The sequence below is a fragment of the Centruroides sculpturatus genome, unplaced genomic scaffold (assembly GCF_000671375.1).
Source record: "Centruroides sculpturatus isolate CEXI.00-Female unplaced genomic scaffold, Cexi_2.0 scaffold1218, whole genome shotgun sequence".
In the NCBI taxonomy this organism is placed as follows: domain Eukaryota; kingdom Metazoa; phylum Arthropoda; class Arachnida; order Scorpiones; family Buthidae; genus Centruroides; species Centruroides sculpturatus.
The window spans coordinates 130,531-141,832 of NW_019385458.1; the positions used below are offsets into that span (position 1 = coordinate 130,531).

Here is an 11,302-nt window from a genome sequence, read left to right on the forward strand (position 1 = left end):
TCTCTTTTCTCTACATTCAACGGGCAGGTCCTCCCTTATGCGCACTGCCTTCCTCCAGTCAGAGACATCCAATTTATTACACTTACCCTTCCAGCTGGTCAATATATCTCTTTTCGCCTGCATAGAAATACAGGTAACCAAAACCTGTATTCTGGTATTTCTAGTAAGTCCAACACAGTCAACAAGGACATTCGATAAACCAACAACATCCCGGATTAACTTCGATACTGTATCAAAAAGATTTTCCCTATCACTCAGCTCCACATTAAACAGTATCAAAGTCCTTTTCCTTAGATTACTTTCAAGTGTGTTAACTCTTTTGGTTAGAGTAGTGACCATTTGCATATTGTTACATTTTCGCAATCGTACACGGATTCTAATTTATTGATTCTCTCCGACAGCATATTAATCTTATCGTTCATTTGCACGAAATTATCTTTTACTAAACGTAATTCCGTCTGTATTTTTAATTCTATAGCATCTTTCATTTCACTCAACATACGGCCGCATTTTTTATGCAGCGAAAATGTAGCGTAAATGACGTCACGAGCAGCAACCGCTGCATGTCGCTGCACGGCATTTTACAAACGCTTGTCGCTGAAGCAAAATGGACGCTGTCCCTTGTTCGCTGATTTCAGTTTTAGAAAGTAACATATTATTTAAAGAATTACAAGAGAATAAAAAAAGGAGGTATGAAAATTTAATGGTTGGCATCGCTGTTTCCAATGAACGTAAAAAATCTAAGCGACAGAAGATACGAAATTACGTTGAAGAGGTCGTACCTTCATATTCTATGGATGACTTCAAATCTCATTTTAGACTCACAAAAAGTTCAACAGAAGTAAGTTTTTAACTTAAAATAAGCTAAATTTTCTATTAATTTCTAAATTAACTGATAATGCGTTTATTTTTTATAGGAAGTTATAAAATTATTAAATTCAAAGAGAGAAATGAAAGTAAAAAAAGGACGACCTCTTATTTCTTCTACAAAGGAAGTATTATTGAGTATTTGGACTCTTGCTAACCAAGAATCATTTAGAGGTATTGGAGACAGATTTGGTGTCAATAAAGGTCATGCACACACAATCTTTATAGACTTCTGCCAAAAAATGTGTCGTATGATTGGCAAGTTTATTACATGGCCAAATGATAACTTGGAAAGAACAGTTTTTAAGTTTGAAGAATTACGTTCTGTTTCATTGCCTGGAGTAATTGGGTGTGTTGATGGAACACACATATATATAAAAGCTCCAAAGGAAGACAGCCAGAGTTATTACAACAGGAAAGGAAGGCACTCTATCCTGTTGCAAATAATTTGTGATTCTGAAATGCGAATTATTGATGCATTTGTTGGTTGGCCTGGTAGTGCCAATGATTCTCGGGTTTGGCAGCAGAGCCCTATTTATAATAGGTTTTTAAACGAATCTTCAAGGTATTTAGGAGATAAGTATTAATAAAATAAAAGACAAAACTGTCCAAAAAGGATCACCATTTATTACTTGTGTTCCAAGACTAAAACATTTGCGGTGACTGACCTTCCTTTTTAGGCTACTTGTCGCCGTAAAGTTCACAAAAAGTCCTTTTAAAAAACACAAAACATCCAATTAAAATTTTATAAAATTTCTGAAAAAGGAACTGGTGACATGCAGTTGTCTTGCTTCCATCATACTTTCTTTTGGGGTTTTCTTCTTTTTTTATCTACTAAAGAGTAGCGCTGGAAAATGTAAATTTTTAGAGAAGTTGCCCCCTGGTGACGATATATGTAGAAATTTCTTCTGTAAAAGTTTTGTCTTGGAACACAAGTAATAAATGGTGATTCTTTTTGGACAGTTTTGTCTTTTATTTTATTAAAAATAATTCTCCATCGGACGAACTTTTACAGATAAGTATTAGTTATTTGGAGATTCGGCGTATCCATTAGATACATTTTTAATTGTACCATATAAAGATTATGGTAATCTTACTGTAAAACAGAAAAATTTTAACAGAAGACAGTTCTATCAGAGTTGTGGTAGAACAAACCATAGGTCTGCTAAAAGGGCGATTCCGTCGTCTGAAATATTTGGACATGGAAAACATTTCATCAATGTCAAAAGTCGTAATGACATCATGTATATTGCACAATTTATTCATTAATCAACGTGATATTGACTGTACAGAGGATGCATTTGTTGATGATTATAATGAACCCGCAGAAGACCCAATTAGAAGAAATCGTACAGCTGCAGAAGTAAAACGTAATCAATTAGCAGATCTATTGATGCAGAATTGAAATGTTTATTAAAAATATAATTTACAATTGTCTTGTAGTTAAATTAATAAATGTAGAGAATAGTTTTATACAATCTATTGTCAGTGTTCTTAATAAGATGTTTATCACAAATTCACTCATCTATCAATTGAAGGGCTCCCTATAGAAACATTACAAACAACAAATGTCTTTTTTACCAAGAAGCTAAAAATTGTTTCATTCTTTTTCTACATTCATATTTTAAAACTCGCTTATTTACACTTGTTGACTAAGATTATTTAAATTCAAAAGTAGGGAAAACTCAATTACTTTTATTGAACATTTTTTTCCTTATTTTGGTCTAAAAACAAGTATATTCTTAGACAGAATTAGATAACCTAATAAATAGGGTATAACAATTGCAGGGCTTATCACACCAATTGTTATACCCTATTTATTAAGTCTAATTTATAGTCGTGGGTTAAAAGCATTTTTTATTATTATAAGTATATTCTTATTGAATTAAATTTTTACAGAAGTATGTAATGCGTTTGTAGTTTTACACAGAGGCCATTAAAGACAATAAATTGGGCTAAGATTCAAAATACTCAACATTATGTCATACTGATGAACAAAAGAAAATACAAAACGAGGCATTTTCTATGGCTGAATTAAAACTGGGAATCCAAGAAAAAAGTTTTAAAAAAAACAGCCAAAAATTCGTTCCAACGCGAAAAACATACTCAAATTAAAGCCAAGTAATACATTAAAAAAAATAACTGTAGTAAGGAAAACAAATGAAAAATGTGAACTAATGTAACGTCGTATGGTGAGTTTTTGTTCGTATCGTGGAGCAAAAAGATGTTCGAATTTCATGTCGTATCCTGAAAATTTCGTATGCTGGGGCGTTCGTATCCTGAGGTACCACTGTATATATATTTTTTTAACAAAAGTAGTACATTAATTTCTAGTTTACTAAAATATAGTTTCCTTTTATGTTTTATGAGTTTTAAATTAATCTCACCGACAAAATTATAAAAGACAAAAATTTAGTAGTTTGTTTCTTACTATACAGTATTCAAAAAATATCTTCATATCAATAATTATGTAAAAATCAAGTAAAATGACAAAAGTTGTTGACTGGATAACATTGAAAGATTATCTCTTAATATATTTCTCACACTAATTAAAGTGTAACTATGGTATTAAATTGAAAAGAGATAAAATTACCTGAAAGTTGAATTTAGATTTATCAAACAAAAACAACAGTGTAAGAGAATATAAACCTAAAATATCCTGAAAATTTGTTTTTAGTCAGGATATGAAGGGATTAGGGAATAGATGAGAAATTAGCAAAAGAACTAGAATTACATTAACCCTGCCTATGGAAAGTTGAAATGATTATCGTTATAATTGAGTCTGATATATAAAACCAGTTTTTAATTAAAATTTAAGACAAAAGCACATTTGATTATAAACATTTAAATTTATTCTTTTTCTTTTTGAACAATATTTAATATATTTTTTAAAATGCTCAATTTTTGAAGTTCAATTTCTTCTAATTTCTTGCAGCGTTGTTCATCCACCTCCTCTTGTTTTTTATATATTCTTGAAACCATTTGGGAGGGTCGTCTTTGGAAGAACACGCTTTTCTTCTTTTTTTTGGTTGGTGGTCCCTGTTCTTTCTCCAGGCAATTGTCTGAAGTACANCAGCGTTGTTCATCCACCTCCTCTTGTTTTTTATATATTCTTGAAACCATTTGGGAGGGTCGTCTTTGGAAGAACACGCTTTTCTTCTTTTTTTTGGTTGGTGGTCCCTGTTCTTTCTCCAGGCAATTGTCTGAAGTACAGGCATTAATTTCCTCAACATTTTCCTCAGTTGATGAGGATAATGATGATAATAATGTACCAGGAGGAGGGTTTACACTTGCTTTTGAAGCAAGGAAAGTGTCTAAATCTTCCTGAAATTCCCAAAAGGGAACTTTTCCACCTCCAGATCGTTTCATCTTTCCTCCTCCTGTACGTCAGCATTAGATTTCTCCACTTCTTATCCACCTCTACTGCTGTTATATCGATGCCTTTCTTTTTGAGATTTTGGCTTATTCGGCCCCATAATTTATCCACTTTACTTATTCAGTTCAACTGAATAATCCACTTTATTCAGTTGAACTGAATAAAGTGGATAAACGCCAAGTGTTTTAATAACAACACAGTCTTGTGTTCAATAGTAAATAAATACGAAAACACGGTTTCAAAAAACGAATCAACCCATAATTTTATTTTTTTGCAGTTTGGACTTTGAAACTGCAGGTCCATTTCTTTGCGAAGCTCTATAAGCTTTTTTATAGAGTAAGTGGTCCATGTAGTTTCCTATAAAATATTACATTTTCATTAACATGTTGATAACTATAAAGTAAGTTTCTGAAAACTTAATTAAAGAATCTATAAAGACTATTCACAAAAATATTCAAACTTAAAGTATTTTATCATAAATATGTTAAATGTATAAATTAATAAAATGAAGGGTTTTATTTCAAAATAACAGATCTTGTTTTCTTAGAAATAACTGCTTCATAATGTAAGCTATAATTTTTAAACTCATAAAATATACTACTTACAGAATCTAACTTGTTCCCACACTTCCTTGGTTCAGTAATCTGATCAGGTACAGTTTCAGAAATAGTTGAACCTGTGGTGGAAATTTTAAATTTTGAGATTTCAGTAAATATATATATATACGAAGGAGATTTTATTTACAGTTTTTATATATTTACATCGGTATTACAATTTTATCATAGTTGTCTCTAGAATGCTTTAAATGAATAATAAAACATGTCTCACCTGTGCCTTCGACATTATTTGATGAGAAGAATACTTCGCAGTACTTCTCTCGAAATGTCTCATTTGAAAAATAGCATATTTTTAAAATTAAAAATCTTAAATGTGTACAATATGATTATCACTTATTTGGTATTGTCTTTCCTTAGCTGAAATTAAAAACTGATTATATATTTCCATTTAATCATATCAGTATAACCTAATAAAAGTTAAACAATACCAATAACGGATAAATTTAAATTTATTATTTCAAGAATGTATATAAATATAAAAATATTTACCTGTACTTAATTTTTTCATTGTATTTTCATCTACAGTAACGTTCATTTGTTTTTCTCCAGAGCACAATACAACGTTAAACATTTGCGATGTGGAGGCATCCATTTTGCTTTGCTCATAAAGCGTAGTTCAAAGCTGCTTTATCTTCGCTGCAGCGACCCCTTGCAGCAAACATTTAAAAACGGTTCGCTACATTGCCGCGCTGCATTTACAAACGGGTTTCAAAGTGTTCGCTGTAAAGCGCTTCTCGAGCGCTGCATAAAAAAAACGCGGCCTACCTCTTATCTCTTCTAAGAATAATTTTTGATTCAAATTCTTTCTAGTGTCTCTCGCTTTAACAGCACTTCCCGTGGAACAGGACCGCAAACGTTTACCTAGTGGTGTTCTTAATATCCTGGCGCTCTTCTCAAAGGCTGCTTCCTTTTCTTTGGCACTATCCCGATCCGTACATTCCCCAATTTTAACAAATTTATCCATAATAAAAGCAATCACAAAAGCTTAGCCGCAACAAGTACAACTTCACTTCAAAACACGCCAACAGCCTCAGCGACTATAGCTCCCCCCCATATTTTATTACAGATATTTGGCATCAGGAGAAACGTTTCGAGGCCTTTCCTATTACTTTAGAATGGGAAGATCAACCGTGGGGAAAATTGTAAAAAGAAACTTGCATGTGTATTTGGGAAGAATTAGCTAAAGATTTTGTACATTTTCCACAACTCCAGAAGAATGGATAAATATTGCTTCTGGTTTTGAACAGAAATGGCAATTACCCCATTGCTTAGGGAAATTGTTATTATACGGGAATCATGTTATTATAGAATGCCCGTTTAACACAGGAAGCTTAAACTTTAATTATAAAAATAGCTTTAGTAAAGTTTTATTAGCACCCTGTGATGCTCACTATCGGTTTATCTTTGTGGACATCGGAAGCTATGGTAGTGAGAGTGATGGGGGAATTTTTTCTAGGTCGAGATTAGGTCAAGGTTTATGCCAAAACAAATTTTACTTACCAGAGCCTATGAAATCATCAAATGGTGTTGAACTCCCTCACTTTTTTGTGGGTGATGAAGCCTTTCCATTAACAACGTATCTTATGAGGCCTTACCCACGAAAAAAATAATTTAATGTGAAAACAAAAAATTTTTAATTACCGTCTTTCTAGAGCCAGGCGAGTGATTGAAAATTCGTTTGGAATTTTAAGTAGTAGATGGAGAATTTATAGACGACCAATTAAATTAAGTGAGGAGAACACTGACAATGTTATAAAAGCGACAGTATGATCATCTGAACCATATATTTAATTAATCTTCAGGTGAGTTTTTATGATCTTGAGAATTATTGTGGCACGAATTATGAAATAGGTTCAATTATCGATTCTGTAGTTTTTATATTCAACCATCACAGATTCTTTTATAAATTTATTATCTATTACATCCAGATTATATAGCTGATTTTTACAATCATTAAGTAGATGATATAAAAATTAGATTAAAATAATTTCACATCTATAGAAAGATTACATGGCTAAATGATATGATATCATAGACTGTAGACAAGCTTTACATATTTTATCAACTGTCATTCTATTGAAAAACATACAAAAACAAAGTGAACTTAGGAAACATGCTTTTTATTTAAACAATTTTAATACTAATACAGTAGAGCGTCGATTTTACAAAAGTCAATCATCCGAAACATCAATCATCCGAAAGAATTCCAGTCGGCAAATTTAAATTTTTGCCAGTGCTGTGGCGCTTCATTCTTTGGCTATGTCTTGGGCTACTCAAATATTTTACGTTTTTGATACTAAATTAACTACTGAAGTATAATTTTTTATTATTTTTATATTTTTCAATATATTTATTTCGTTTGTAGAAAATAAAAAAATAACTTTTAACGATACAATAGTCTTCGTTAGGCTTAACATCGACGAAAATTCAACGCGAAGCGACACGCAACGGAGAAAAATTTCAACATCGGATACGTTAAACTATTTTTTCGTACGTAAATCAGTTATCCGGACAACCCCAGTCCCCAATTGATTCGGAAAATCGATGCTCTACTGTATAATACAATACAATATAAAATTATAGTTTCATTTCTTCTTCAAAAACAAGATTTTCAATTTTATTCATTATTGAAAGCATTTTTTTTCCTATCAAATTTTTTTAGTCTCACACCAATACCAGTATTGTTGACGAAATAAAATACTTCATCGTGGTTACTTTCACTTTCTTCTATATATTTTTTTTATGCCACTAGAAGTTTCTTTTATGATCTCTGCAAGATCATCATCATCATCATTTCTTTTTCTTTTCCTAAATTATGAAATAAAAACGAACATTTTCGAGAATATTTCAAATATTAAAAAAATTAAAAAATTACAATTATGGAACTATATGTGTATAACCTTTGAGAGGACTGAAGTGGACTATGTACAAATGGTAGTGGCAATACATTTGTACTTGTGCTTGGTCCTGTTAATTCAGGCATGCTAAAAATATTAAATATATGTANAGTCAGCCATCTTGAAAAGCGACCTCTCAACGAAAGCGTTTCTTTTTTCTGCAAAACGTGACGTCAGATCGTTCAACGGAGGGACACAACGGAAAATTCACTGTGGGGTCAACCGTTGAATATAGAAACGTACGGTATATATATATAACCTTTGAGAGGACTGAAGTGGGCTATGTACAAATGGTAGTGGTGATACATTTGTACTTGTGCTTGGTCCTGTTAATTCAGGCATGCTAAAAATATTAAATATATGTAATTTATTAATAATATATTTAAGGACAGTGAAATAACACTTTGATTCAGTTTGTAATCTTTACAACTTATATATAATATAAAAATACCTATTCTGTGTGAGAAATTCTGGTAATTGATTGATTGATTCGTCTTCCAAATCAGAATTCTAAAATAAAAATTAGAAAAATTACATACACATGAATTAAAATTCAATCAGATATTAGTAACCTGAAAATTGTATTAAGTGAGACGTTTAGCATACATTTTTTATTTTTATAGCTACAATTACATGTAAACATTTGATCACCGCAACTTATTCAATATCATTATGATGTGTACAATTTATAAAGAATCATATGCATTGTCTTTAAGTTGTTGGAATTGTCTTTGTACTATTGACAAACAAAAAGAACTTCTACATCATTTTATCAGCAACTTAACCTCAAGCTAGAAATCTCAGTATTTCTTATAATTTAGCTTTTATGTGGACAAAAGACACTAAAGTTAAAAAATATATATATTCATAATACATTACCATTAATTCACATTCTGATTGAGGCATGATTTCTGGTATATTCGTGCACGTGCTACAAGATGAACAATATTTAGTTTTAATGAAAACAAAATATATTAAAATGGTGTTAACTTGTTAATACTTTCTTACTTTATGTCTTCATTTCTCAATCCGCCTCTTAGCATATTATCTAATAAGTCGAAATACTTCCAATTTGTTTTGTAAATTTCTGAAGTAGCTGCACCACTTCTTTTCGACTTATTTATATTGTTTTTTAACTTTGTGTATCTATCTTTCAAGTTTTTCCATTTTTTTATTGATTCTTCAGCTAGAAAATATAACATTGTAAACGAGTACAGTAGAGCGTCGATTTTCCGAATCAATTGGGAACTGGGTTGTTCGTATAACTGATATTTCGGATAACCGATTTATGTACGAAAAAATAGTTTAACGTATCCGATGTTGAAATTTTTCTCCGTTGCATGTCGCTTCGCGTTGAATTTTCGTTGATGTTAAGCCTAACAAAGACTATTGTATCGTTAAAAATTATTTTTTTATTTTGTACAAACAAAATAAATATATTGAAAAATATAAAAACAATAAAAAATTATACTTCAGATGTTAATTTAGTATCAAAAACGTAAAATATTTGAGTAGTCCAAGACATAGCCAAAGATTGAAGCTTCACAGCACTGGCGAAAATTTAAATTTACCGACTGGAAATCTTTCGGATAATTGACGTTTCGGATGATTGACTTTCGGAAAATCGACGTTCTACTGTATATATAAAAGTTTCTATTAAAAATTTTATGTACTTAACCGGAATATTTTTTGAAGGCCTCTTCCCGCTCTGAAAGCACCAAGAGGCCAAGAACTATCAATGAGAGATGTAAAATGTATTCTAATGTGTAATGTGAAGAAGGAGCGAAATGAATACATACCATTTAAGGGAGAGTTGCCTGCAGAGCAAGGGTGCTGTAAAGGTGTTAAGAGAAACATGCCAATATTGTTGGGGGATGATTGGGATAGGAGAGAAACAATTTAATGAGAATAGCAGAGTAATAATATACCCCTGCAGAACAATTTACTAGTCTTATGCTAATGTATTTAGAATAGAAGAACACCGACCAGAAGAGGGAGCAAATTACATTTCTTTTTTTTGCTCCAAATAGAAAGTTCTTTGAAGCGAATTCGAAGAGAATTAATGCCTTAAACAGCAAAAGAAGTAAATATATGCCGTCTGCTGCTAAAAAAAATCAGAAGACACCTATTAGGAATTGGGCTAGAAACCAGACGCAACCAATCACCTGAGAGGTGTGTACAGTGTTTGTTGGTACATACGTGAGTGCAAGTAAGCAGGAAAACTTTGGTTATTAAATGCAAAAGTGTTTCTAAGTACTGGTGCCTGGATGAAAACCAATCAATGTGACCTATCTTTAATTACTAAATAATTAATGCTTACCTTGGGAACCTGTAGGTTAGTTTTTTTTAAATAGGTGGCACTACAATCACGCTGGACACACATAAATATAACTTATTTTTAAGGGGAGGTATGGGTGGGATGGCATGTGGGACTTAAAGTCCCAGAATCCTGGTTATTTCTATCAGGTTGCTGGAGGGAGTCAATGTGGTGATTTTGCTGCTGGATGACGATTAAAATTTTTCTCGAGCTCCTGAATCAGAAAGCTTACTCCAGCCAGGCTTTGAATGGCTTTGTCTTTAAGTTCTGTCCGCATGTTGCGGGTGGCCTCTGTACACTCTTTGACGGGGAATAGTTTCTTTTTTATTCCTTCTTCTAGCTCCATGATGATATCTTGAGACTTATTCATGCTAACTCTTTAGGTATTAATTTATTGGATTAACTTTAATTTTATTTATATACTATTCCTACTATATTACTATTCCTGCTGTATTATTTTAAAACTTTACCTAACCCAGGCACCAGAATGAATAAAAACAGTTCCTCACAAAAACAGCAACACGTCTTAACAGAACACTCTCCTGAACTGGAATCTACCCGAAATATTAAAAGCAGTTCCTATTGCCATCCAATACGTGTGTTTAAAAGAAACATCTTTAAATTCGTTTCTGCTTTTGTCATATAGGAAAGGATAATATTCGACCATTCAAATAAACGCTTCCATATCGAATGCCATATCTCCTCTGTTTCTTTCGTTAGTTTTCACAATGAACTTTGTTGAATCGTCCGCCATTAAAACACCACGTGATAGTATTTTCTCACGTGACTACCAGACGAACTGTTATTGGCTGATAGAAACGCGTCTTGGCGGCGGTTGCCGCAAAAGATAAAATTCAACCAACTTTTGCGGCACGAGAAAAGCGGTACAAAATCGACTTTTGAGGTGAGAAAAAGTGACGTCACCCTTACGCTTTTCCTTGCCGCGCCGTTGTATGCATCCGGCTTAAGAATGCTTCTAGAAACTCGCCCTTTTCCCCTCCAGCCTCGTTTTTTCCTTTTGTTCTAACGCTTCCGAGAACTCGCCTCATCCCTGGCTTAGGGATGAGGCGAGTTCTCGGGAGTCCGAAACAAAGGAACAAAGAAATTGGAAAGAAAAAAATTTTAGAGTTTAAATTAAACTAAAACTATACAGACTACTAATAATAATAATAAAAACAAGCGTGTAGCCACATACGCCCCAAGGAGAAGGCTCAAAGTCCGTGATGGA

At 32.4% G+C, this 11,302-nt stretch overlaps 2 pseudogenes; both read left to right on the forward strand.

Moving 5' to 3' along the window:
* Positions 1 to 398: 398 nt before the first annotated feature.
* LOC111639195 lies at positions 399 to 2,966 on the forward strand (annotated as a pseudogene).
* A 2,216-nt stretch (positions 2,967 to 5,182) lies between these two features.
* Positions 5,183 to 7,013, forward strand: LOC111639196 (annotated as a pseudogene).
* The last annotated feature ends 4,289 nt before the right edge of the window (positions 7,014 to 11,302 follow it).